Genomic DNA, 7586 nt, shown 5'->3' with positions numbered 1-7586 from the left:
TTTTGAGATCTTCCCTGTCTACAAACTGAGACGAGTAGAAATATTCTGTCTTCCTTTTTGGATAGCGAAGGGCAGGTAATGCAGACTTTTGTCCCCGTTGTAATCCGTCATGCCTGTTTTTCTCCCCACTGATTGATTGAAAACCTGGACATTGTTGTTCCAGGCATTGTTTCGTTTGAGGTATTTTCCGCCTGCAAACAACGTGGAATAGAGATATTCTATCTAGTCTTTGCAAGCAGAAAAGGGTAGGTTATGCCCCTTTGTGAATTCGTCAGTCTTACCCACTCCCCACTGGTTGGTTATTGTGGGGTAGCTCGCATGGTCCGCCCAGGAGACTACTCTTATGGAGGACATATGCTCTCTACTCATGGGCCATTTAGTAGAAATAGACCGACTGGTCCGTCCAGGAGGCTACCCTGGTAAATGGAAGTACATCGCTCGGTCCGTCCAGGATGATACCCTAATGAAGGAATATATGTTCCCCTTTTGTTCGATAATCTCGTTCCACCCCGGACCATTTATTGGAGGGGACTCGTCTGGTCCGTCCAGATGTACCTCCCCCCCCCCCAGTGAAAAGGACACATAAAAATATGAAGTGATCACCGTTCCCTACTAACAGAAAGCTTTAGCTCGAAACACGCTAAGGAAGAGAAAGAAAAATAAAAAGGAAATCAGGCTAAGTCAGTAACCCCCTGATGAGCTTTTGACTTCACTAAAAATAAGAAACATTAGAAATAGTTCGTAACAAGAAATATAAAATGGAGAAATAGTTCGTAACAAGAAATATAAAATGGCGAAAAGTTTGACAGCAAAAATAGCCACGAGGCAGCTAGGCTTCACTGCCTGTTCCTGCTCCCAACATGCCTGCCTCATTGCCCGCCACGCCCAAATAACGGTCACATGAAATAGAAACAATCAAATAGGTACCTACCCCCATTCCAGAAAACTCCCGAAGTGCAACAGGTCCGCAGTTATGCCCATCCGGAAGGCGAGGCCTCGAGGTACGAGGGTCCCGCCTGACCACGATCGGGAGGAGATGATGTTGGGCAGGCGGTCCAAAGAATGGCAGAGTCCTCTCCTTCTCTCCTCTTCCGCTGCCCTGCAGGCCACGGGGGGGGGGGGGCTGTCTTGCCTCAGCCACCGACCACCCCCCCCTTCTGTCTCTCGCCTGGTCTGACCCACGAAGAAGGCAGAAGCCGAAGGCGAGAACGGCGGCGAATCAAGTAGTCCCGCCACATTTCGAATTCGCCGCATGCCATCGCCTGTTTTTCAAAGGCCGAAGCCAAGGCGAAAACGGCGGCAAATCAAGTAGTCCTGCCACATGCCAAATTCACCGCATGCCGCCGCCTGCATAGGCACAGGTAGTCCCGCCACATGTCAAGGAAAAGGGGGGGGGGGGCTGTCTTGCCTCAGCCACCGACCACCCCCCCCCCCATCATCAATGGCCGGCATGGCCGATATCGAAGACGACGGAGCCGAGGAACGGCGCGGGGTCGCTGGAAGGGGGAGGCGGCGCGAACGACCCTCCCCCACCTCCCTCCAGGTGGAGGCTTCCAGCGACACCCCAATGCTCTTACTTAAAGAGGGTCAACATCATAAAGCGGTCTTCTGCCCAGGACGGGGCACTCGCTCCATATCGCCTCTCCTCGACCTTGAAGATTCTATAAGAGCCGGGGGGCCCCCGACTCCCTGCACGGGTGCCCCCGCCCCCTTCACCGGGAACCACGACATCGGTGCAACTCCTGCCGGCGCCAGCCTCGGATTAGAACTGGCTAAAATGCAGCCACGGCACAGACTTGTTCAGTTCCGGAGGAACACCAGGATGACCCGGTAGGAAAATTGTTGCCGCCCTTCCCACTCTTTGACTCATGGTCCATATTGTTAGACTGTTAACCTTATAGCACAAAACTTTTTGAATTCCCAACGGAAGGCTCTGGGCCAACCATGCAAGACTAGAGACATCCTGACTGTGCTGGAACTCGCCTGACCCCACCCAAAATGGCGCCGACACAAAATGAGAGTTTTTGAATGAACTTTATTGTACCATGACCTTGCAACTTTTTAACCCCGAGATATATATACATAACGTTTTGGATAATGAAAGTAGATATGAAGGATATTGAGCATGTGCTTGGACAATGAATTGACTTAGGGTGGGTACTGATTATGAGTTGGAAAATGAATTGGTGTAATTTAGATCAAGAATGAGTATTGGATAATGAATTATGAATTGATTAATAATGAATTTTTGACATGCATCATGTCTGCTCTGTAAGGTAATTTCAATACGATTTTATTTTGCACTGCTGCACTTTATGAAATGAGCTGCTGCCAATTCCGTTTATTAAAAGTATTTTGAAGGAGAAAGCATGGTCGTTGCAGTTGCATTAATAAGTTTTGTAATGCCTTACTACTGCGAGCGAAGATTAAGTATGATGATGGATGTAGATCAAAAAGGGATCAGATATTTGGCAGCTACCTTATGTGCCACAAGCAACCGGAAAAGTGTTTTCAGATACCCTTAAAAATGACACCACAGAAAATGCCTTCTGACCGTCACCCTTGCACCCGATAAAGACGGTTACGACCAGGTAGCTCATGTAGATACTCAGATCGTCAATGATTATCTGTATGACACCACTGGTCCCTCTGGGCTGAAATGCCGAAGGGGCAAGGGAATGCGGTACGAGGAGATAGGGCGAGTATATGGTAGGTAAAACATTTTCGAACTACTGCATGATGATGTGCTTTGAATGCTGCCCCCCCCCCTCCTACCCCTTCTTTTCCTCCCTTCTGCAGGTCACGTCAGAACGTCGACTGAAGTATGAAAGAGCGACGGTCGGACCACCGACGAAAAAGGGAAAAGGGGAAATCTGTGTTTAGTCGTTATAACAGATAAACTTTTTAAAGACGTAGGCTTAACATGACTGTTCCTCCTTAGGACATAGCGACTGAGAGGATGGACTGACATAGAAACTGGACAAGTACTGAATGACGAAAAATTGACTAGAAATGACGTGCTAAATAATGTAACTGGACGTTTGACTAGGTAGGGAAAGGACAAAGAAAAATTATACAGGTAAGGGTTGCCACGGCACCACCCGTCTAGGAAGTTAGAAATATTGCTGATGTTCAAAATGCACTACCCCCTTTCTCACACTCTCATAGATATAGCCAAGCTGCCCGACTGTTCTCCCGATCAATGCTTGCCGTTGCCTCAGCCTGGAGAACTTCCCACCACAGGAGGGAACAGAAAAATGGCTTAAAGATCCAACCATGGGTAACTAGCACGACCAGGTTAATCACTGATCGACCAGCCGAGGTGTGAGTATTGGTAATTGGGAACGCTCGCAGGCGTGACAAGCGAGAAGGGAAAGGGGGGAAGGGTAGAAAGAGCAAGCACATAGATAAAACAGGATAGTAAAGATACGTAGGATATACGGATAAAAACAGATGTTGCAGGCTAACAATTGTTTCCTGTCTTGTCGTGAATGTCTTATATATATGTGTAATACATGTGCCGTCCTCCCTGTCTGAGTTTGTGTATAATGTACGGATTTATGTCTTCCCTCTGTCTGTATCTGCATGTTACCTAACCTTTGCTGTTCCGTGTTGTGAGCGCACTAAATGACCTATTTTTGTACACGTCTCTCTCTCTCTCTCTCTCTCTCTCTCTCTCTCTCTCTCTCTCTCCCTACATGTCATACGTGTACCGAATGGCTCGTTTAGATTGCTGGCGACTCTCACTCTCTATGAGAGTCTGCCTATTCTCTCTCTTTCATTTGTAAAATTGTGCCCCACCGGCATCAGTCTGGTTTGATATATATATATTAAACGCAAAGGTGTTCAGCGAAAATTGGCCGAAACTTAAAATAATTGTATCTCGCCATATTACTGCCTCTCCTTTCTGCAAAAATGAATGAACTTGAATTGGCTGAGAAGGAAAGGACAGGTAAGACGACTAAAGTCTCCCAAATCTGGCCACTTATAGGGGAACTTTTTGTCAATGGCACCTTATGTCTGTTCTTCAGAGGCGAACGCCAACGACCAGATTGAACTCCCAACTCCCAACGCCCGGATTGCCCCACCCCCTTTTGTTTGCACCCAAGCGCAAGCGCCCGAAGCATCCCCGCCCCATTTTTCGGTAAACCCCAATTGCTGTCCCGAATATAAACTTGATACACATGAGTAGTTGTTGACCCTCGAGAAGACCCTGTTTTGCCTAACTCTCGATAATAGCACCCCCGCCCTGTTCAAAAGGGATAGCCAGTCCTGATGGGAAATGTTCTGTAAAATGCTGAATATGATGTAATGCACAGTTGATGGGAACCTCACTTGATTTATAAATAAGACGATGAATAAGACCTGCCATGAGCCCAGTAGGAATACTGACACGTGCACTGCTTGGTAATGGACCTCTGACTGTGACCAATGAGCGTATAATTGAGGGAGGAATTCAGCATGCATAGATATCTTCTTTTGCCATTTCACTGAAACATTGTCTTGTACCTATTCAAAGATTCACGATCACCGAAGGAGATGGGTCGGAAGTGACGTACAGCCTGGCTGCGGATCTTGGGACTCGTGTGACCTCGACCAAAGGTGGAGCCGTAGAAAAACAGGATACGGGACGAGACCGCAATTTCAACGTGGAAAATGAAAAACGGTGGGCCACCTTGAAGCCCTCCGTCTGCTGAACCCACGCGTGCCTGGCGTCTCCGTCCCCCTTCCTTGGGCCCGATTGACGGGCCTGCCTGCTTGTTATCCTTTGCTCCCTTGGTCCCTTTTTGCGTGTCCCAGGAACTCTGACCCAGCTCCACCCTCTCCCCTATCGACTATTTGAACTACACTCCCTCTTCTCCATGTGACTTTTTGCCAAAGGAACGAACTGCATTCCACTGGGAATAGGGTGCTGCCATAGAACTGTGGGCGCCGAGCATAAGGCGCCGCCAACCGGATTGTTTAGGGAACAGGACTGTGGTCTAACAGCAGAAGACTGACCGCACCCTGCAACGCGAAAGGATAGAACAGAGCTGGACCCATAGCTCCACCGCCGGTGCTCAACAGCGCCAACGAAAGTACTTGGACTAGAGCCTACCAGTGATGGCTCACTGACAAAAAGACACTGGGACGAAGAAATATTGTATTTAAGCTGAATTCCGCTCTCATCAACCTGGTCAAAACTGTTCATTGGTTACATTTTTAGTCAGAGACATTTATGCTATGTAGTGCTTTGAAATGATAGGAACTCGACAAATGCAATCTCCTATGTGCTGTATTCTGCCAAACACATCAACTGTCCATGATTATATACCATATGCTAATATTGACAATGCTAATTCTGCGACCGTCCCTGTTTATATGTACCATCATCGATTACGAAAATGAACTTTTGCTATGTAAAAAGGGGCGACTGTAGAAAAATAGACATATTGATGTACATAAGCAACGTTCATTTCCCTTTTCCCACTCATCTTCATGCGCATATCCTAAATACCGTAAAGCATTTAACTACATCCTACTGCAGGCAAGGGCCTGTACCCGTGTATACATGACAGCCATTTTAGGCACCCTGGCCCTTTTTGCCCGCCTAAGATTAGAATCACTGGCTCCCCTTCCGCGTGTATTCAAAATCTCTCTCTCCCTCACATGCATAAACCATGAAGCCCTCTCCCTCTGCACGACCCCGCTGTGAAAGACGACTCTCCCCCTTGACTCGCACAAAACCCCCTATTCCATCTTGGAGAGGCATCCTTTGCCTTAGCAGACATAGCCCTCCCCCAGCTGCACCTGACTGCCCCCGCTCTCATGTACGGGTCATAAGATCTCTCTCGCTCTCTGTGTGACTCTGTCCTTGTGTCCACCCTGGCTACCCCTCCCTTCTCCTCACGTAAACAAGTCATAAACTCTCTTCTTACGCAGAGCCCTGTCCTTGAGGGTCACGGCCGCGCCTGACCAGCACCTCCTTCCCTTCCATGAATGCCCCTCTGTTGACAAGCCTTCCCTCCGCACTCAATTGTCCACGCGGCATTAATACCACTCCTTTGATGACCCTCTTCCCCCGAGTCCGGCTGACCACATATGTCCGAGGCCATCGCCTGAGCCAGGAGATACCATTTACTGCCCTTATTGTATGAAGTCACTCCTCTTCAAAGGATCCTCTATTGGTCTTAGCCACCCCCACCCCTTGGGCTATGATCAGGCGTACACATCCTGCAAAATACTCAGTTGCGTGATTGACCTCCCCTCTTATCAGCAGGTCAAGGGCCCCCATTGTGAATGTATATGGGTAGGATCACCACGAGGATTATGGGGATGTCTTTCCTTTTGCGTCACACCGTCCTAATTGTGTTATCATGTGTTCTGTAGAGTATAAAAAGCCAGAGTCTCAGCTCACTTGTTAGAGCACCTCCCGAAAGACACTGTGTTTCGTGTCCGAAATGACTGGCTCTCCTCATGAGTAATAAACTCTGTTCTTGATTCCTGCTCCCAGCGCCCGTCTCTTTATTTTGGTAGTTACTCAACATGGGAACCAAGGCGGTTTGCGCCAGCAGCCTGGGCATCGATAGGAAGATGGGTTGCAAATTTTCCACAACCGCCAAAGCCAACCTCCACGAAGGAATGAAGGCCATCGCCGACTGGATGAGGGCAGTCTCGGTGCTGTGGTTGCTGCGGAACCCTGACTGGGACTGGGTCCTTATAAGTGTTTAGCCATGCAACAGTTGATGTTGTTGCACCAAAGATATTGTGCTGGATAACTAAACACTTATGAGGTCCCAAAGGCGAGACCTATTGGCTATGCCAATGCTTGTATTGAATTGTTGGCATAATAAAATGTAAAAATTTGTTTTCTGCGTTAAAGTTGATCGTAATGCCATAGCAGAGGCGCAACTAGAGCCAAATTTCGGGAGGGGGGGGGGGGGTGGCTGAATCTTGAAGCAGTAGGCAGAGTGGGGCTGCTGGGGCTCTTAGAAGGGGCGAAACAACAACAATGCCTAATTAACATGCAAATGGTCTTGCAAAGACCTGTGAAGTGCTCTGGTGCAGCTGTGTGTGTGCCCTGGAGCTGTCTCAGCCCGGGCTGACACACACGATGGGGGTGGCTGAAGCCCCTTGAGTCCAATGGGCGTTGCACGCCTGTGCCATAGGGTACTTACAGTGTGACATAAGTAAAAGGTACTATTAGTTTTGAATTACAAAAACATAAGCATATAGTTTACACAGAGGAGTATGACTGTAATGAATGAAAAAAGTATAAAGGATAGAAAGAAAAAAAACATTGGTAGAGTATTGAGGCATCAACTCCAGCACTTTAGTGGGTTTATTTTTAAGAATGATGGACAAAAGAATCAATGCCAGAAATGGGCTGACCCATTGAACAATGCACTACAGTGTAGTTTGGGAAGTCAAGGTGTGAATAGCAGTTGAATAGATTAACGGATAAAGAGAGCTGACCTAAATTCCCTTCGGTGGTTGGGCGGGTGGTGATGGTTATGTTTAGTTCTTTACTTTATGTTTTAATAACACAGGGTTGGATGTCTCTAGGATACACTTTAAACATTTTTTCTAGAAACGAATACCTTTCC

Source organism: Lissotriton vulgaris, chromosome 6 (genome assembly GCF_964263255.1).
Source record: "Lissotriton vulgaris chromosome 6, aLisVul1.2, whole genome shotgun sequence".
In the NCBI taxonomy this organism is placed as follows: domain Eukaryota; kingdom Metazoa; phylum Chordata; class Amphibia; order Caudata; family Salamandridae; genus Lissotriton; species Lissotriton vulgaris.
The sequence above is the reverse complement of the archived record's forward strand: the minus strand, read 5'-3'. Positions refer to the sequence as shown.